At 40.2% G+C, this 21,832-nt stretch overlaps 2 long non-coding RNA genes across 2 annotated transcripts in view; one reads left to right on the top strand and one right to left on the bottom strand.

Moving 5' to 3' along the window:
• Positions 1-14,683, bottom strand: part of LOC148651561 (uncharacterized) — a 57,705-nt gene extending 43,022 nt beyond the window's left edge. Inside the window, exon 1 of the long non-coding RNA XR_015925768.1 lies at positions 14,542-14,683. This is a non-coding gene — a long non-coding RNA (uncharacterized LOC148651561). The remainder of the gene's footprint in view (positions 1-14,541) is intronic.
• On the top strand, positions 12,540-20,854 carry LOC148651562 (uncharacterized). Its single transcript, XR_015925769.1, has 3 exons — positions 12,540-12,928; positions 19,162-19,218; positions 20,324-20,854. It is a non-coding gene; the product is annotated as an uncharacterized LOC148651562 (long non-coding RNA).
• The last annotated feature ends 978 nt before the right edge of the window (positions 20,855-21,832 follow it).

A 21,832-nucleotide genomic window follows, 5' to 3' on the forward strand; every position in this document is an offset into this window, starting at 1 on the left:
TCAATCAAATCAGCATGTTCAAGTTACTGTAGGGACACCACATTTTAAACAGACAAGTTCATTGACAGTTTGATTCGCTGTTCTTAGGTTTCTCATAGCACCTCCAGGAAAGAAATGTTAGTTTTGAAACTGCAGTAATGTTTTCTTTCAGGGTCATATTATCTCCCTGCGACCCCCCTTTCAAGCTCTGCCACAATCTCGTTTGTTTTTTCTCTTGCGTTATTTGTTTGTACAGTCCAAGAGTAGACTTCATCAATTATAGGGCTTTTTAATTGATCAAAACACACACGGGTCTATTAACCGAAAGCCTTACCGCAGACATCTTCAGCTTTAAAGCCATTTGGGCAAAATATGTTCACAAACCACATCAAGTAGACCCCGGGGTTATCAGGTGAGAAGAACCAAAAGAACCTTAGTAAAGGTGCACATGAAAGACGGAAATCTCTTTGTTTATTGTCTCTTTTCTCAGTGGACAATTGCCATTTTTTCGTGTTGTGCTTGTTTGCCTTCTTCAGTGCTATGAAGTGTTAAATTGAGAGTTTTTGTTCCCCCCTTACAAAAGAGTTGCGCAAGTGCATGTACAGACAGGAAAGATTAAACATCTCCCTAAATCCGTAGGTGTCTCCTAGGATTGTTTTTTCTTTGTGCCTACAGGGGGTCACTAGCTAACAAGATGCGAACTCTCGAACTCTCCGTGTACGAGCAGCGAGCGGCGGAGGTCCGTGCTTGATATCAGGACGATGGTTTTGTCTTAGCAGTGGTGTCTGAGTAGAACAGTGTTGAAGGTGATGCAGGTCTACAGCCCATAGAGATGGAGTAGAGGAGTAGGGTTCCCATAGACTGTAATTGGAGAGGAAACCCGGTAGAAAAAGACATCCCATTTAAAAACTGCTATGAGGATAACCATTTTGGTAAAGGCAAGTACAGTCTATTACTGCACCTCCTGAGGTTCACTTCAAAACATTAAACCACACAAGGATACTACCCCCATTGATAACCCATTAAATTAGCAGAAAAACACTTTAATATTCCTTTTCTTTTATTTTTTTTTAATTCTTGCAAAGACGGGCTCAGCTTAAAAAAACAAAGGTCGGTGAATCAATTGTGTATGAACTGTGTTAATAAAACCTCTGGCAGACTAAACATTTTCAAGACTTTAAAAGACTGGGACGTTGTGTCAAGTAACACTGCTCCAGCAACCTTAGATCAACGATTAATCCAAACAATAAAGTTCTGCTTTATCAAACCAACACAGTGACTCACCATTAAATTAAAATCTTTTCAGACCCACATGCATCAATTAGCATGATTAATCTAATAGAGTAATTGGCAACTCAGTTCAGAATGAGACTTACTCTATCCTTCTATCAGGCATATTAAAAAAAAACTAAAACTTCAACACATAGTTTGCCATAAGCATAACAATATTCCAAATCATTGCTGCTTTGAAAGGAGTAACTTCATAAAAATCCAGCAGAAATGGGAAGTTGTACTTTGTAAAATGGTAAAACACTATGTTAATTAAAAAAGACGTGTATTTCACACATTCAGATCCTTGTTCCTTATAATCCTTTGATTTCCTTCTTCTTGAAGCGAACAGCCAGCTTATGTAACTTGTCTTTTTTCTAGTTTCCTCAAGGACTGAAAGTTTGAAATCAGGAATGACACGGAGCACGTAGTGAGGCTTTTGCTTTTTCTAGATGATGAACAAGGTCAATGGCTTTTAAATTGGTCCTGAATCATGAATGGCTTTCTTGGTGGCATTAAATGTCACCAACAAGATGAGGTGGTTTTTCATATCCTTCTGTCTGCTCTTTCTATGGCCTGCATGTCTTTGGCAGAGTTCAGAGCCCCCCTAAGAGGCAGACAGGCAGGAGATACTTGGTCCCATTTATCAGTTCTGCTGCAGACAGCCTGATTAGCCAATCAGACAGCCTAATAATTGCCTGTTGTCAATTAATCGGTTAGTGGGCGCACCTCCTAAACATTTAGCCTGCAATTCATCCAAATGTTTGATCCCTGGTGATTTCTGGCAGGACCATGAGTGATGCATTATTCCCAAGAGGACTGACTGCAAGTCCTGGTAGGCTGCATTCTTTGTTAAAGTGACTGTTTACATACCCCAAATAAACTCAGAAACACAGTAAAATGTTTTCACTACTAACCATTTCCCTATACTAAAATGCTGCAAGGTTATTTTATTTTGGAAATTGGATGCGATTAAAGCCACAATGTTTGTATGAGGTGATAGATATAAACCTAGTAACATTACATGGCCAAAAAAAATAAGCTGTAATATAATGAAAGATAGCAGAAGAACTGTTGAGAAAAACTGGAAGAAAGTAAGGGTGATTTTTACTTACACTGCTTCATCTTAAAAGTGTCCAATATCTTATGTGTCAGACCTTAAAAAGTGAAATGTAAGAAAAAAGTAGTAAACCTTGAATTTTGAAACTAAGTTTATCTTTAATATATGCAGACATTGTATCACTCATAAACATTTAGGCAGCCATTAATTTTTTATGTTTCAATACAGCAGAATTCGTTTTAAACAACATGTGAAAGTGGTTTCACTGGGGAGATATGACACAAAAAACAACCGCCCAAGTTTTGGAACAGCAAAGTAACTAACTTGTAAGTAAGTCAAGCAGTTTGCACAGTATTTGTGATCATGCAAATAAGATTAATCATAAGTAAACTCTTTGTGTAACCCTTTTAGATGATTTGCCAAGTTTTTTTCCTGCAGGCATTTTCCTATCTTTGGGGTGTTCTGATTTCAGTTTTTCTTCAGCATGTAAAACGCATGCATCTGGAGACTGGGCCAGTTTAAGATTTTCTTCTCTTCCCGATGAACTCCTTATTTTTTTTGCATTGATTGCGTCTTTGTCACTCTGCATGATAAAGTGCTTCGCGATAGGTATGAGAACATTTTTTCCTACATAAGCCGACAAAAATGTGTCTGCGAATTATATCTCCTGCTGCCATCATTGGTTACATCATCAAGAAAGATGCATCATCAATAAAGACAAGTGAGACAGTTCCAGGGGTGGTCATACGTGCCCAGGTCATGACACTACTTCCATCATTTTTCAATGATGAGGTGGTGCTGTTGGGAGCTTCTGTAAGTCCCTGCTTTCTCCTCACTTTGACCTTTCCATCACATTGGTAAAGGTTTATCTTGGTTTCTTCTGTCTGTAAATCTGCGTTCCAAAACCTTCCTCACTCATCCTCTCGTGTCTGAGCACATGCTAGCCTGGTTTTTTTCGGTTCTTATAGCCGACGAGAGGCTTACACTTTGTGGTACAATTTTTACGACTCAGTTGTTTCAATCTTGTGTGGACTGCAGATTTTGGTGCCACCAGCTCTGCAGCCTCTCTGTTGGTAATTTCATTAACAGTCGTTTTTAAGGTTTCACCTGTGAGCTCTAATCATTTTTTTGCCATCAAACAGTTTTTCTTGGTCGACTCAGTCTCGAGCGTTCCTTAACCCACAGTCCCTTTCTTCTTCGGTACATTCCCAGTGGTTGATTTTGCTTGTATTGTTTTGATTCAGTTTGCTTTTTTTCCCCGTGCGAAATTGCTTCCTTGAAAGGTGTTTGGTTTTCATTCTGACTTTCAATATGCAGGCTTCAGAAACGGAGGTCAAAGCAAGACAGGTTGATAGGCTCAATCATGTTCATTTTTCATGAGAAATAATTATTGTTACTATCCCAGTTAAGACTGGAAATGGGTTTTGCTGACTCTAAGGGCTCTTTCTAAATGCTACCGAATTACATTTTCTGAATGGCATCTTTTATGCAAAAACTCCTAAATTAATGTATTTGCAGAGTCCTTCTATTATTATAAATTAGAATCTCACTAAGTGTCACTAGAAGGAAATGACACAGGGAGAAAGACAGGAAAAAAGAAAGGCCACTGGCATCTTCCAGCTTATTTGCCAAGTGTAATACATAAATCTGTAAAATTGTGTAGTGTTACATTGACTCTGTCTCTAATCCAATTTCTCCCTGTATTTCTTCTCTGTGCAGCCTCATTCAGCCTGACAGCCATTTAATAAAACTATTTGCTTTTCTTTGACATGAGGCAGGAGCTGTGGGTGTTGAAGAGCCACAAGGCACCAGAGGACAGTGAAACCTTTTCCTTCTCAACACCCTACCCAATGTGGGCAGATAAATGACAGAATTGGAAAAGGATTAACCCACCACACTTTCAAACACAGTAGTCTTGAACATTTGCTTTTTAGGGCACAGCATGGATATCCTAAGTGTTGTCAGCTAAGTTTGAGAACGTGGAGTATCACAGGGGAAAGGATCGAGGCAACCGACTTTTTAAATTTTCTCTGTACTCCTTTTCTGCGACGAAACTTCAAAAGTGTATGTGAAATGCTAAAAAAAGGCAGCTGATATCGCTGTTGAAAAATGTCTGTGCTTTACAAACTGTCAGCTGCATTATGTTGTCATCTTTGAGATATTGTAGAAAATATTTTCAAGTGTTCCATCTGGAAAATGAGTGTACCACAAAAACAATTTTGTTTGAAGATAAGATGGACACAGCTGTCTGCTCATACAGAAACCATGACCTTTGAGAGGCACATTGATGGTAGCAACAACACTTTCCCCATTGCAGAGAAGTCCAGTTTGATAAGTTATTCTGAAGTCATAAAGGAATTTTTGCTAAATTTACTCCTGGACTAAAAGGTTCTGACAAAATCTTAAATCAGCACTCATTCAATGTGATCATTAATATTTAGACAACGGGTAGGAAAATAATTTTCTAAACTATGTGGCTCATTTTAATATTAGAGATCGGAAAACAGAATCTCTTTAGCCAAGATAATAAAGACAATTTATCAAAGGTACACCGCAGATAGCTGAAATTGTAATTTAATTTGAAAATAAACCCACCTTATGGTCCAAATATTTTCTTAGTTGATAAACTACTGTATATCTAACAAATTACTATAATAGCAACAAAACCTTTTTAATTCCAAACATTAAATGTGAAAATTCAAAAATATCTCTGAAGTCTCTGCTCTGCTCTCTAGTATTACATTTCAATGGTGAGCAATACTAAGCTACTCCAATCTGCAAATTCACCACAACTTCCCTCTCAAGACACAGATGCATAATTTTTTATTAACAGCGTCATGCGACAAAATAACATTCCTTCAGCAAGATATTTCTCTTACGGGGCTTCGCCTACAGGACCTCGATGACGCCCTCACCCAATGTGAAGATATTTATCAAGAAAGGCTGCAATAACAAGACGCTAACAATTCAAAGTCTCGTTTGGTCTGTCTCTGCCTGCTTCCCTGTAGTCCATGCAGATAATTCAGCAGCCCCAGCTATCAGCTCTAGAGAAAGGACTGTAGTTGTCGCCAGACTGATAATCTGAGGTGACAGTCTGACGAAACACCATAAGAAACAGGAGACTAATCAGGGGTGGAGCATCATCAATCTTCTTTAAAAAGGCACCAATTCCCACCACAGAGCCCCCCTCTGTGGAGGTAATTCATCTACAAATTAAGACACATTCAGAAAATGAAAAACCACTTGTTACTCTCCCCTCTCAGCCTTGAACAACACAATGCAGAAAGCAACAGAAATCTGCTGAGGCAAAAGAACTAATGACAGTATTTCTGAGCAAATTGTATTTGACTTCCTCTGACATGTACAACACAACAGCTATCTTAAAATGTAACGCAACTCCTAGTTGTATTATAAATGCAGTGCCTCACATTCTTCATCTTTTATTTAAAGCCAAGCTGATCTTTATAATGTCCAACAATATTCATCATATTTTTTGCTGATTAACTTACAGAACGAAAACAGTACTCTACAAATGGATTTTCCGAATCTACATTAAACTGTCTTTACCCGGCTGTCAAAGAGCCATCATCAGTTTCTTTGAGTGCTAACTGCTTCCACGGAGGATCAGTAGGTCAGCCTAGCACTCAGACAATTAGTAATGACTTTATTAAATTTCATACTCATACACAAAGTATAATGATATAACCGTGAAAAGGGAAGAAAATATTTTTGTACTATACACGTAAAGCAAAAGTATGAGAACTTTGAAATTCTTAAGTGAATACATCACTGTACTGTCTCAGTGGAGTTTTCCCCATTCATTGGATTTTGCGAACACAATAAAATAAAATTAAAATACATAAGTTCAAAAGAACTTGAGAGAGTTTAATTCTGTATCGCAGAATGAGGCACCCGGGATTTCAGCTGGGAATTAACCTACAGCTACAAATTTATGAGCTAAGAACATCTTATGGGATATAATGACCTTGTTTATCAGCTTCGATGGCCAATATATTGTCAACTTCCTATTGACTTCCCCCAAAAAAACAACGTTATCTATTCATGCTCTGGATCATGGACAGGCCACTCTTTTGTTTTTTTTGCAAAGTGAGTTCAAACTGTTCCAAACTGCTGATAGAAACCTCCTGGACTTGTATAATATAATTATCCATTTGGAAGTCAACTGAAAAGTGATTTCATATGAAGTTATCTCACAAAGAAGCATTGATTGCAAATGAAAACAACTATTAATTAAATAGTTCATCAGATGGGAGCTTTCATGCTCTTGCAGCATATGTCCTGGAAACCAAGAAATTTAGGGAGTTTTCATTAGATCTGGTCAGAAACATCGTCAAAAATGATGCCTCTTCTCTCAAGAAAATATTTGTTTAGTTTTGCATCGATTTTGCATTCACACACCCTAAGTTGTGAGATTTCTCACTTCATCATAATAGACGTGCAGTTGAATGTTAAATGCTTTGTGCACAGTATAGATGGATTGCTGGGCACTCAGATTGGTATTGAGACTTGATGTGTGTTTTATTAATTTACAGACACATGGTTTACTGCCTTGGCTCTTTTTTTGTAAAGGGCTGTACGTTGAGAATAAGTATCGAATGCATTAACAGAACGACACCCTTACTTTCTCATTTTCTCATTCTAAATTCCTAAAGTGTCATGTTTTCAACATACTCCTTGATGCATATTGTAGGACCTGGTTTTTTAATGTCCTGTTGATTTAGAAAAACAATTAGGAAGCCTTCTAACCTTATAAAATTGTGAACAGAAAAAAAAAAAGGTTTAAGCCCATGCAAAACACGTTGCACAAGTGGATGTTCAATGCAAATGGACCGACACTTCCAGAGCAGGAGAGCACAGAGCTCACATGGCCAAATGCTGTTGGCTGGAAACATGCAGTGAGGATGCTCTCCTATCAGCGTCCTACTCCTTCTCTGGCCTGCTTTATCTAGGAAGCTCTCCACTCTCTGCAAATCTCTGGTTGGGCCTGTTGCTGTGGTCCCATTCCTCTTCCCTGCTTGGCTCCAGTCTGCCCCCCCTCCCCCCGCCTTCCTCCTTGGCCTGGTCAAACAGCCTCTGTCCCCCTCTCTATCAGCAGTCTTCTCTCACTCCCGGCTGGAGGCTCCAGACTCTCTTGGGGTCTTGGCTCTCACTGAGCTTCACTATCACCGCGAGGCAACTGCAGCGGGGAACTCTGTTCAGTGTCTCCGGCTGCGATTACAACACTGCTCTGCGGCAGAGAGGCCGGCTATTGAGCGGAGGGCAGGAATCGTCTCCGAGACGAGAGCACAAAACAAAATCAGACCAGAACCAGTTCTCAATTTTCAAAGAAAAGAGCTGCAAGTGGCAAGAATTAGGTTCTGACCTGAACTACATGTAGCTCGTTTCAAAGAAACGCGCAAGCTCGATTGCAGCGAAAGGTTACAAGCTGTTGCAAAAACGTACCATTTGTCACGTAAAAACATATAACACATTCGTGCAATTAGTTGCTAGTGAACACCTTTTAAAAATATTTGAATGAGAATGCTATATTTTGCTAAAAAAAAAGTGAAATACACAGAAAAAAAGTAGAGATAAATAAATCTACGTTCTCCCAAAACAATTAAGTGTACTAAAATATGCTGTTTTGCTCACTGTATGGATACAGCCAAGGAAAGATTTGGAAAGATTGCTCTTTGAAATACAGTTAACGTTCCTTTCAAGAAGAACTATAGTACTGTAATGACCATGGAGCGCTTAAAGGTAACCACATCTGTCAAGATTTGTAATCCTGGCTGGTATTCACAAATTGTCACTAGTAGCAACATGTTTATTCACAAGAATCAAATCCAAATGAAAGATGAAACTCAAAAGAGGATGCAGTTCATTTCTGGGTGAGAGTTATCCTTCTTTTGTTTTACAAATTATGTGAATGCTTATAGCCATCAGAAAAAAAAATGTGCTAACCAAAACTGTGGACAACCGTTTGTGAATATAGGTCATTGTTACACCAACTAGCCTACCAGCATTTAGCTAAGTGCTTGTGGAGGAGTACAGTACTGTTAAGATTTCTCTAAGGATTGTGTCATGCTGATACAGTGTGTCATACCCAACATGACCTTTTACATAAGCAAGAAAAGTATTTCACATTCATGCAGAAGCTAATTACATGACACAGAAAGGTATTCTCTGAACAGATAAATTACAATATGTCCTTATAGAAACATTGTCACATTGTCTCACACTGACACAGTATGATACACCTTCACAGGTCAACATTACTGCAAAAGTTGATCTAATGTTTGAAAAAGGGCTATTTTTTTCTGTATGCCGTTGCTAGATGACCAGATAACAGCTACCAATGAGATTCTCTGAATGATGAATATTTTACACAATGGGTGTGTCAAGTTATTTTGTCAGATCTAAAAGGGACTTGGATATTGGATCAGAATTGTTTCCTAAATATTTCATTAAATTAAATTTAAGATAAAATTTGCAAGCTTGGTTGAATGATAAAACTCTGTACAGGTGCTTAACTGACACTCCCACCTCTAAGAAAGCTACAGTAGTTACCAGAATGTACAGAGGCTTCTATGAAAATTATATCTTACTGGGAGTTTTCAAACGTTTACTTCCTCATTTCAATGTAGGTCAACTCGAATGTATAATTCTAGGTTGTGCTTTATTCCTGATACTAAATGGTTGTTATCGCTTTTGAATCAGAAGTCTTATTTTCGTTAGAGAGTGGGAAATGAAAATTAAGGCTTGAAAGCTTTGCATCGGCGACCAACAAAGAGTAAACACTGGAAGATTTTGTTTTTTTAAGGTGTGCCATTAATACAAACACAAGAGGTGTGCGTGCCTACCAAAAAAAAGTCGGTTTTCGAATAGCTGAGACAAGCAACAGGCATGAAGCTCGGTCAAAAGAAATGAATTATTTATATCATTTATAAAGCGCTTTTCATCCCAAAGGATCCCAAAGCACTTTACACATCAGAGAGGACTTCATGAGCCACAGAACGGCAGCACCCACCTGGGTGAAGCACGGCTGTCATTACGTACCAGCAACCAGCCTAAGTGACAGGAGTGAAGCTGACAGAATACGGTATGCTCAGTGTAGGGGTTGCCAATGACATGATGGTGTGGGAATTCTCTCTCAGGCCTGGAATATGTGTGTCCCCCAGGGCCGTTTCAGGCTACAGACACTTTGTAGGTGATCTCCGGAGCTATCAGGAGAAGAGTCTGCGGCCTCATCCTGCTTAGCAGTCACCCACAATCAGTTACAGATAGCCGACTGCAGGCTCCATCCCTTATTGTCTCTGAAAGCAACTTTTACTCCGTCTGTCTGGGTCTGCTGGCCATAGAGTCACAGTTTCTCATGCCAGCAACACCCTATGATTGAACCCTTTTCGTCTTGAGCACGGGTTACTGAGCATGGGTAAATTTCCAATGTGGTTACCAGACTTGTTTTACTGCGTCACAAGCCAGGAGCAATTTGGAAATCGTGTGAGCTTTGTGGAACATATACTGTTTCTCTCACACAAACCGAATGAAAATATTTTTTAAATTGACTTCCACAGCTAATGTCAAAAACGCTAATTAATGCAGTTATACCTGATGATGAAGAGGCCCCCCACACAGGTCCTCCTGAAACACTCACCAGTTCATGTTGTCCTTAATGTCTTTCTCATGCCTGTCTTTGATAACCCAGTCAAAGTTTTGACACTGCAGCTACTCACAGATTGATAAAGCCAGATGTCTGAAGACCAAGCAAGATAAACTCTGTAATGAGTTGCCCTGATTTACAAATACACCTTGTCCTCTGAATGAGTTTCCTCTGTGTGGTTCAAATCCACAAACCTTGGGGAAGGCCAGACGATGTACAGACAAGTTTCTCACACCTCTCTCACCTTCTTCAAATGGAAGACAGATGTAACAGCTAAGGGAAAAAAATAAATTCTGTACCTGAAAAAAACATTTAATATTGTTTTGGTGTTGCTCTTAAACATTTGCAAAAGTTGAGTGAATATATGCTGCTGTGCTCACAATTTACTTTAGCCGTTATTGCTTTATGTTTTACAAAAGAAACATTTCATCTGAACTTTAGCAGAGAATTCCTCGACAAGATTTAATAAGAAGAACTAATCCACACACACTTGCCGGTCCCACAGTTTTTCAAGATTGAAATTAAGCGCTGAGCGTCATGAATCCTGCCCACGGGGCAGATTTATGAAATAACCTGCATCAAAGGCACGACAAAGCAAATGCTTTCATAATACAAGTCTTTAAAGTAAGGGTCCTCCTTCTGGTTATATAAATGCTTCAACACTTTGATGAAGCATTCTGTAGCAAGAAGCCTTCCAACTGAATCACCTGGGGTCAGGGTTTGTGTCTTTAAATCTCTGGTTTCCTTTTCTGTCCCCTGGTGGTGTCAAATAAAATACAGCCAATTGAGCTTTATGATACGAAAGAAAAAATATAAATTTGAATATATTCAATAGATACGGGTATATATAATAAGGTGACGTCTATTTCTGTGGTGCATGATGCAGTGGAAGTCATACAAACGAATGGGGCTCCAGGCAAGGTAATATGCGCCGCTCATCAGATATTATCCCTTTAAGACTTCACAGCTGCTACCGCATGGGTTCTGATCGAGAGCAGCTGCACGGTCTTAAACTCAGTGCCAGAAAGCAATAATTATTAAAAGGTTATCGTCCTATTAAAGCAGCTGGTGCTGAAATCTATCTCAGAATTAAATTCATTCACCAGATACTGTTACTTCTACTTCAGTTAAAAGGATTGAACAAAGTAGGCCCAGAGGTTGGTGGGTTCACCACACTGAAAGGACACAGCGGCAGACAGGGAAGGGTCCGCTACCATCCGCTCCTCGTACACAGAGAGTCAGCCCTCTCAGGATCTAGCTGGTAGGGGTGTGTGATAGGTTAAGGAGCAGCAGCATGGAGCAACATGATAGCTCTGATTTTCTTTAGAGTTGTCTTGGCCATCCTCACCCAGAACGTCTTTGCACGTCTACGTGTCTCTCAGATCATATTAAAGTCTCACTTTGTTACATCTTTTGTAGTCCTGTCTATTTTTTAACTGATCGCATGTATCCCCCGTCTCATATCTACAAGTTTCATCTTCCTTTAGGCCGCAATTTCAGTTTGTTTGTTTTTTTCCACAAAAGCGCTGATTTGGTAAAACGCCGCGAATGAATGGCCTGATGTACCCTGTCTGCCACAGGTCTTCCCCAGAGACTCCCGAAATAAAGCTCCCATTAGCCCTGTTTATTTCTCAGGCCCCCTTTTTCCTTATCCCCCCTGCTCTGCATCCTGACTATCAGGAGCTAGTCGCGGTGGAATATGTCCCGCAGCCACTCAGAGTATCTGATAGGCCAGGCTCCTAGAAACTCTTCCCCACTGCTTATCAACCCTGCCTGGCTCCACGGCTGACTAGCCCCTCAGCTCAGGAGGAAACCACTCGTCTGCAGGCCGGGACAGGGACGCGTCATCAGCTGATAAGCCCTGCCTGTGTGTGAACCAGCTGTTTTCTCAGCGGCGGAGGGAGCGCTACTCTCCATGTTGGTTAGCTTATCCAGCGCACTTCGTCTTTCGAATTCTCAGCAGTATAAGACATTCGTGGCTCCACTGGCTCAACCCCCAGTGTGCTGAAATGAGCTTCAGGACTGGAGCTTTTAACAAGATATCATCCTAGGTTTTGGACAAACTGTGTCCTGGGTTAATCATACAATTGAAACACTAAGTGCAAAAAGACTGAAAACATGATAAGCACACATAAATGAGGCATACACAATAAAAAAGCTAGAGTGGTCTGTAGTCTAAATAGATTATCTTCTCATTCACAAATAAGGGTCTGAAAAGGGTGGAAGACTAATGATACAAGATTACTGTATTTTAGATGATTTAAAAAGCTGTTTCTGGAGTATTTGCTTTAAACACATAGAAGGAAAAAATGAACAGTTACATATAGTGATGATCCAGGGTAGAAACTGCAAAACAGAATATTTTAATTCCACTGTGGATTCCCTACAAGAAGGGAGTGTTATCTATCTGTCACTATTATGACCTGTCTATTTGGATCCTGTGCTATGAAACTGGTTTTTCTCCTACTCTCTAATCAGAAGACAGCCAGAATTCTCCTCTGCTCATCCCATCCAAACAGAACTGTTATCTTATTCCACTGGTATCTTCTTAAGACTGTCTACAGACAGTGTTGGACATAGATTGTCAACAATGTGGCTGATATCCGAGTAAAGGGAATGGAGGTCGACTGTTTGAGTATTGAAAGTTGAGAAAATGCTTCACTGTGTACCTTCAAATCAGGCAAAGCCAGCAACTGGTGGAGAAGATTGTTTTTTTTTTTCCCGTACAGTCCTTTTTCCTTCTATGTCTTCACACGCTTACGGACCCCCTCATAATAAAATGAGGCTGGACGATTCCCGACTCAGCCCTGCGCCTTCACTCTGACCTCGTCATCGCTAAAGTTCCAGCCTTGGAGAGCTTCCTTCACTGGGCCAAACTGATGAACAGCTGACAGTCCTACAGTGCAAGATCCAGGCTGTAAGGCGGGGAGTATACCATTTTAAAGTCCCCGCCGCGTGTGAGTAAATGTTTTCCTATTGCAGACTAACACGAGTGGTGTACCCCTTGCAACACTTTGTGTGTGTAAGTCGCTTCGATTTAGCGGACGAGCGCTAAATGTTACGCATATCGCTCTTTCATGGTTCTCTTTAAAATGGGTGGCAAGATCATCCTTCATAACAAAACAGGTACCATTCCCAGAAACGAAAGAAAGCATCTGGGGAGATCTGATTTCGGCGCGATTCAGGGCTTTTCTGCAATTTCACCCACACACTTCACAAGCGCTCACACTTTACATCTATTCAGATTTTAAAGGCTGTGAAATATGATTTCTTGCATTGCTTTTTCCATCCTTAATCTCATTCCTGAATAAATGAGCGTAATGGGATATTTAACTGGTCACCTTAATGTATAGGTGTGACACCTGAAGAAGGCTCCACGGCTGAAACGTTGTGTTTTCTTTCTTCTTTTTTTCAGCATGGAATAAACCTATTACTCGTTCCTTTGCAGCCTACGCATGCTGACGCAGGCCCCCAACCTGAACTATTAATGTATAGAGGTTATTTATTATTAAATGACCATTTGAAAGGGCAGGTTTTTTTTTGTTTTGGCGAATTGTAGAGCCAAAGCTTACAAACACAAAGACGAAGGTGCTTTTTTCCCCATAGAGGTCACTGTACATCTCAGGTCAGTGTTTCCTCTGGCGTCTCCCTATAGCCAACCGGGACAAGGCTGAGTTCATCACACGGGTGAACCTGTGCCAATGGAATTGACATGACTCTCCAGGCAGCTCTGGATTTCCCTGGCTGCGCTCACTCGGTGATGTACAGTACTGATATCTGATGGCAGCACTCACTGATCGGCAGTGTTAAAAGAAAGAGCAGGGAGTGTTAAGGTGAACAGCTAGGATTAATTTCCAGACAGTCGGGGTCAGCCAGACTGACGCCTCTACCTAAAGCAATGTTTCTCCACCCTGCCCTGCCCTGAAAGGACATTAGGGACATATTCAAGGTGCAAAACCAAGAAAGGGAGCTTATCTTAATAGACAGGTTCCCTATAGTACACCAGTTCTACCCCTTTCTAACAAAAGCCCAGCTCGAGAGACATTTAGGCTTGTGGGGACAACCAGCAGCCGCGCGGAGCCTTAACAAGGTTGAAATGTATGGGTGTTCAGTATGGGTTTGGAGTGCTTTACAAAGCAGATGCCACAATTTGAATCAGAGAGCTTAGAGAAGGGCAAAAATGAAAATGAAGCTGCTGAGCCCTTTGGAAAAGCATTACGGTGTACCACAGATGTTCTTTTACATAGTTGTGAGAATCGCTTCCAGAAGCTGCTTTCGATGGGATGATTTTGTTTGGTAACGTGGCGCGCAGTCTAAACGGAAAGAGAGTCAGTGAAATCACGAAGGGCGCGGACAAGAAGACACCCAGACAGCTGGGAAAACCTCAAACTTCAGACGCTCAGCTCAGCGGTGCTGAAGCATGCTGTTGGGAGACAAAGCTTGCCTTTGTTTGCATGCTCTAAAGTGGGGCTTTTTGGTGAGAAACTTATAGCCAGGGAGCAAAATAAACCCTAGAGCTTGAGGTGGCCATTTTGCTCCCAAGGGAACTTGTACCCAACCAGCCACCTACCTCTCTGGCCAAGCAACAGACTCCTGCCAGTCCTCACCCTGATGCGATGGCCTTGTTGTCTGCAGCACCGGCTCTCTCTTTGAGGTGAAGGTGGTCTGGCAGCGCCCCCCGTCCCAGAGACCTCTCTCCTCGCCATTTCAGGACAGCGAAGTCTGCCGCGTGAGGCGGCGTTTGATAGTTGTCGACCTCTGTTTCCGCACTGAGGCTGTAGAAATAAAAAAAAACGGAACAGGCCGTTTTAACGCATTTCCTGCTTGACCTACGACAGGAAAATGAACTTAAACGGACGAGGCGTAATGCCTTTTCTCCAAGCCTAAACACCTGGTTAATGGGGCTCAATGTATCCAACAGCCATTGTGGGCTTGATGGTGAACCCAGCTCTCGTTCGATAGATATCGGTGTCTTTGATGCTTATCTCGATTGTTTTGAAAGCCTGCTGCAGTTCAGATGCTCCTGCCCCAGACTGAGCTCTCTATTAGATCTTCCAGCTGACTGAGCACTGACCCTTCACCTTTACTTCCGCACAAGTGCATTGATTTTTAATTGACATTTTTGTGGATGGTCCCATTGAGGATAATTAGCAATTGTCGTGCTAATGAGAACATACGATTTGGTTCATTATTGAATGTCTGATATCATGAATATCTGTTATTCCTAACCCCCGATATACAGTAGTTAAGATCTCAGTTTTTCTTTTGATTCTTGATTTCAATATTATATCCTTTGTAATGTTTTCATGCCGAACGTGTTGTACAGTCCAGCCACCTGTGTAATTTAGTCAGTGTGTGTTCAAGTGGATGAACAGAAATCAACTCATATTCAAAAAGTAACACTCAATCTTGTGCACCATTCTAGGATGAGACAGTCATTCGCATTTTTGAAAACCTGGACTCTTTTAAATTAGTATTTTTTTTACACCCTTATGACAACCTAGAAAAGAAAATATATATTTGAATTCCCAAAAAACAATAAGTACAGTAAATAAGTACCCCAGCATTTCCACAGTGATCCTGAATCTGATACTACACACCTTTCTCAGTGTAGATGCTTTGTTATTTTCAAGCTATCTGCCATATGACGTAAGAGCCCTGATTATAAAGTACTAACAACATCAGCAAATGTTCAAATCAATAAAATATCAATTTTCTAAACTGCAGGTAAGACACTGAATAATAAATTCTTACTATTAACTGTTGTCCAGCTCAATAAAAAAATGTAAATGCCGGAAATGACAAAAAAAAAGCTTTGAGCACTTTAAAACTTTGCCAGCTACTCTGATGCATTTTCTTTCTGTGTATGAAAATGAAAGGATTTTTGTGCCCGATTTAAGACTTTCGCTCAGAGATGCTGGTCTTCCCTGAAACGTCACACTCAGACTCGACTCAAGAGCGAAGAGGGCGAAGCCCCACTTAGGTATTTAGACCTGTTTTCGCTTGGCGATGTTTTCTTCACGCCTACAATGAGGTGATAATGCAACAAAACTGCTTAACACTTAACTCACCAGAGCAGCCTGTGTTGGACAGACTTGGGATTGCTGACAAGCGCAGTGTTACCTGCCAACTCGCCTCAATAATAAACGAGAGTAGGAGATCTGTTGAGGCTCCCTGTGGAGGTGGATGAAAGCTCCTGATGGCTGTCATTATGGTAACTAATTTCACGGAGATTTTCTGCTTGGCTGGAAGCACGAGGAAGCCCTCCTCTGTTTCTAGGCTTGCTCTCCCTCTTTTTAATCGCATAACGTGTAAGTCTAGCTGCTCGGCTTCCACCAGCCTTAATCTCGCGGAGTGATCGTTCTTTTGCACTTCATCAGGGAAATTGTCAAAGCGAGACTGCTGACAATTAGACTCTCCCCTCACGCCCTGTCTCTCCCTGCCTCACACCCACTCCTGTCTGGCAGCTCTGAGCTTCACTTTAATTTGTCAGGGGGAAAAAAAAAAACGCGCTACTTGCTGAGGGGAGAAAGCAGACAGCGGCAGAGCATGCAGACTCCACACAGACAGTTCAACAGGCTAGAATCAAACCCAGGCTTTGAGAATTATGGGGCGGCTGCACCAGCTGACACACCAGTGTGTTGGCCATTGTCCGTCTCACTGTTCTGAGCTCTTATGCCGTTACATCTGAAGGTGCACTTGGGCTCGCAATCCAAAATTTGAGGGCAACAAGTCTGGCAATAGCGAGCGAAGGCTCAGAATTCAGTGCAAGGCGCAAGGCCCAAGCCAGGATATAAGTTAAAAAGAAAACGATCAACCCCTCTGAAGTGTCGCAACCCTAGGACCCTTTGAGTAAAGACAAAACTGAAATCGTTTGACACTAAGTATCGAGGGCATCATTCAACAAAGAAATAAAACAAAGAGTAAGAGCAGTACAGCTACATTTTCATATATTTCATCAGAAATGTTAAATTTTATTCACTATGTGGTTCCTGCCTTAAAGTAGAGATTGTCTGGAACATGCTTTGGTCCCAACCACCTGGTCTTGTCTACTAAAATAGAAGGGAGATTGATCTTCCTAAAATAGTAATGGCACCCATGCAAAATCTCATGACTGTTAAGGTTTTTTTCACTATGTTTTTATGACTCCCATCTATTTTTGGACTAACAAAGAAAGACCCTCATGATCAAGGCTGAATAAAAGCCTGTTCAAGCTTCTGAATAATTCAGAAGCAGATCCTATTTTTTTTAAATGTCTCAACCTACAGTTTATAGAAAGGCTTTGCCTTGTATCTGTAAACTAAACAATAAGATTGACCTTTTTTTTCCCCGAAATGAAAACATGCCGTTGTAGTATTTAAAGAAATAACCCCTTTTTTGTTTATAGATAGATACTTTATTGACCCCGTGAGGGAAATTGCAGAAATATATATATATATTATTAATAATAATAATAATTCTTCATGAATTTATCCAAGAGTCTCACTTTCATAAAGCTAGTTTTAACATCTACGAACCTATCCCTCGATGAATATACAGTACATCCATATCCTTAAATAGATATGACAATAAATTAATCATTTAAAAGGGACGATATTTAAGTTCAGCTTCATGAGCTCCACCCCTTCACTTCACACTGTCTCTACCTTATCTCCACTTCTGCTTAGTGGCTTTCTGTCGTTTTAAACCAAAGCACTGAAAAACAAGCCTTGAGTGGAACATTCACAATGAACAGACGTCAAAGAAAGAGATGATCCCTGCTTAAGAAGACAGAGCAAATCCAGCCTAGATCCTACTTAGGCAAGTCTCATCTCTAATACATCATTTTCACTTACCAGCTTCACTTTGTGAAGACGTTATCTGTAATTTTGTCAGTTAATACCAGCACTCTTCACAGCTTAAGTGGATGTAATGCTTTTTTCCACACACACACTGTCATCTGACATAAGCTTATGAAACAATACTATGTCATTCTACTAAAACACACAGAGGTTTAGAATACCAGGCGTTTGGAGGTGGGAGAGGGGAATAGGGGCATTCCTTCACTCCTGTCTCCCACTGAGCACAGGTTCCACGGAGACGTCAGAGCACAGTACAAGAAACATCTGCAAAAAGAGATATTCGCCTTGCCAAACCTTCAGCCTTTTGGCTTGCGGCACTTCATAAAGGCTCTTGTGACAGAGTTAATTCTAACCTACGAGATGACTTTAGAAGGAAGAGAAAACTATGCACAGGGCGATGCGATAACAAGCAAAAATAAAAGTGATGGCTAAAAGTGCTGGCTTGTTTGATCATGGGATGTAGTACTTTTGTAAAATCAGATCCCTGTCCTTGGATGTACAGTATGTAAGTAAGATGTACAGATTAAATGCGATGATACGTTTGTTTTGTTTCATAGTTCATAGAATAACAACACCTGTGGCTGGTCAACTGAACAGATCTTCAAAATGTTTAATAATAATAATAATTCTTGATGAATTTATCCAAGGTGACAAGAGAGCAGGAAACAAGCCCATGGCGTGTATTTTCAGCCAGTAGCCAGAGGAGCTCCAGGGGGCTCAGCCTCACTAACAGAGCTCTTTGCACATGAGCCAGTGTGGCTTGAGCTGTTAGCACCCTGCCTCCCTGCTCAACAGCACTGGGGCTCGTCCTTCACTGCCGTCCCACCAGGCGGGGCAGAGGTCTTGGACCACTGCGACCAGTCTACTGCAAGTGTGAAAAGCTGAGTAGATTTCACAAGCGGGGGGGGCGCAGAGGAGAGGAAGAATGGAGGTTTGGTGCCCCAGCTTTGGAACTTCAACACTCGAAACACTTTCTGATCTGCTCAAAACATTTTTCTATTCGCTTTTTAATCGGTTTGTCCTGAAGTTTATTCTGCTGGGGAGAGTAGACGCACCTACAGTATGCACAATCTTCTCCGCTGTCTTTCTAGTCTCATTTCACAAAGTGGAATTAGTCTCTAAAGACTGAAATGGTTCGGTTCCTTTAACCTGCCAGAGTAGGATAATTTAAGCCAGGGAAAGTCTGGATGCAACACCTTTTCTTATCACATGGTGAGCCACAATAGGCAAATGTAACAAAACACCAGGTCTTATTGTGTATTTTACATTTTTTAAATTCCATTCTTTAATTTGAAACTCTACCCTTTTATTTATAGAGGTTCATGTCTTGTTTCTTTTTGCTTCCCTAGAAGAGGACCATAATGCTTCAACATCAACATCATTTTTTGGTGAAAACAATGTATTTGGTGCGTATGTTTTTTTTTTAACCATACATATACATTTTTTAATATGTTCTAACCAAAAGGAAATACTGCGTTTTGCCACATAGTGTACATTTGGTACGTTCTCAATACATTTATAAAAACTGAAAAATGCAGATTTGTGAACTGGAAAATATCCACTTAAAAATATATTAGACATGGTGAACCCAACAGAGACACTGCTATTTGTTTTAAAGCTTTTTTTTTCCCCCAAACACACTCTGTGCTTTTATCACTGCAAAATATGTTAAAACCTGAGACAAAGCTGTGTGATATTGCAAAAAGGATTTGGTCATTTCTGTATGTTCTTTCTGCTATCCAAGCAGAAGGTCTGTCACACTTGTGTCTAGAGTTCTCTCGGGGGAATTCTGTGTTCATCTTCTTGAATGCTGTTAAACTACACTAATATGCTTTTTTAACCACAGATCACCTAAATAATTCATAAATAGTGTCAAACATTCCCTTTTAAAGATTAACACTTGTTATATCAAAAGAATGTCCAATATTCATGTTAATACGGGGCTAGAGGATAGGACGGACATTTTGTCCTTTGACGAAATAGTGCAACTACAGCTTGAGCTAAGTTTCTAGCATTTACTCTACAAAGGTTTTTATTTATGTCATTATACGCTCTGTATTATACTTGTGCAGAATATCACTGTCATCGTGAAAGCATAATATTACAGTGACAATTACCAAAAATATTTATATACAAAAATGAAATTTTTTAGTTACATAAAGTGTAACTGGAATTATATTTTCAATGTGAAACATAGTTTTTGTATACAAGATACAGTATCCAAGGGAAATCGTGGTGTTGCTGGTAGACTAGCAGCTGACACTGTATTCCCTGGAATGGAAATTTCACAGTAAAAAAAAGTTGATTTCCCAGTATGATGAGAGGGATGTTGCGCTTTTGAAATCACCATGCCCTTAGATAAGACATTAAACCTAGGTGCTACTAATTAGGGTCATTAAAGATCCCATGCCATTAATTAAAGGAGTGTGGGAGCTAAACTCGGGGTGCTGGGTGAATTCAGACGTTTGCAATCTGGCCTACTGATTTTTTTCCTTCTACTTGGTTGGACAGGTAAATTCTCACTGCTGTAACAACCAAACGGCTGCCTCCGAGGTGGAGACCTGTACTTCCTGTGCTGGATAGAGGGCGTTGCTCTCCTCTGTGTCGAGACATTTCTTCGGGAAGAAAAGGACATTGCAAAACACAAGAAACCATTGTCCTGACTGTACCTCCCTCATTGTGAGGACAATGCTAACTATTTCACACCACACTGGGCTGCAATATGATACTTAACATGAGCCTACTAGACGATCAGTTAAAAATGAACTACACAAGCACTTCTGATAAATATCCAGCACAGAAGGAGCTCTTCTCCCAAGACCGTATGTATATATAAATATTTAAAACCACTTCTACTGCCTTCTAAAATGTATTCTACAGTTTTTTAACTACTGGAGTGAGTGTATACAGTATATATATTTATTAAGTACAGAATAGTTAATTCCAAAATTCAAACATGATGCATTTCTACTGAAAGGCAACTATACCAATTCGTATAGTAAAATCAGTTCTGCTATAATGGGAGTTCGGGTGATCTTGAAATCTGTACAATAAATAAAATCCATTCTGCTCTACATCGCTGTCCTGTCAGCCATCACTAGGTGCTTTACAATAAGAACACCATGAGCAGTTACAGAGTCACTCCAGTTCAGTCTGACAGCTTAAGGCAGGAGGGACTCATTGTAGTGTTAAAGACTCAGTGGACTAGCATTCCTAAAGTGATGATGCAAACAATTCCAAAAAACAAAGTATATAATGACTGAAGAGCCTTAATCCCTTCATTGGGCCCTGGTTCTTAAAGTGCATTTAAGAAGAAAGGTCTTGGATATCAGAGGCTGAAGACACGAATGGTCTTATAAGTGGTAAGCAAACCCCGTCTGGAATTCTATGGGGAAAAAAAGCACTTGGCATATTCTAAACCTTTGCCATTTTAAAAGTCGTTCAAATTTTCATATTCTTAATTTGTATTTATAGTTTAAAGTTACAGCATTTGATGAGAGATGCAAAGTACACAAAGCACGTTTTCATTGAAAACCAGCATATTTTGCATATGAGCCAGACCAGAGTAATGCTTTTTGGCAACTTGCTTACCATAAATATGGTCAATCTCTGCTTCTTTCTATTCAAGTTGCAGTAGGCTGAATATTGATCAAACCAGTTTTCTAATACTTCTTGAACACACAACAATGCATTGTTCATTCATCAATACTAATTAATAGACGTACATCTTCTTAATCTTTAAATGTGCTAGACACTAATACAGAAAACTAACAACAAAACCCAACAGGCCAATCAGCCATAAATGTTGAATATTGTGAAAATACGTTTATATCCCAGCATATCATATCAATACTGAGTCTGACTCATAACGTCCTGGACTTCATCACAGAGATGCTATGATTCTTTTTCATTTTAAAACACATTATTATTGTGAACCTAGAAGCTCTTTACAATTAAACAACTATATAATAAAACCCATCTTCACGGTAAGATAAAGAACCTGCTGATTAACACATAAAT

The sequence above is a fragment of the Lepisosteus platostomus genome, chromosome 12 (assembly GCF_059453375.1).
Source record: "Lepisosteus platostomus isolate fLepPlt1 chromosome 12, fLepPlt1.hap1, whole genome shotgun sequence".
Taxonomy (NCBI): Eukaryota; Metazoa; Chordata; class Actinopteri; order Semionotiformes; family Lepisosteidae; genus Lepisosteus; species Lepisosteus platostomus.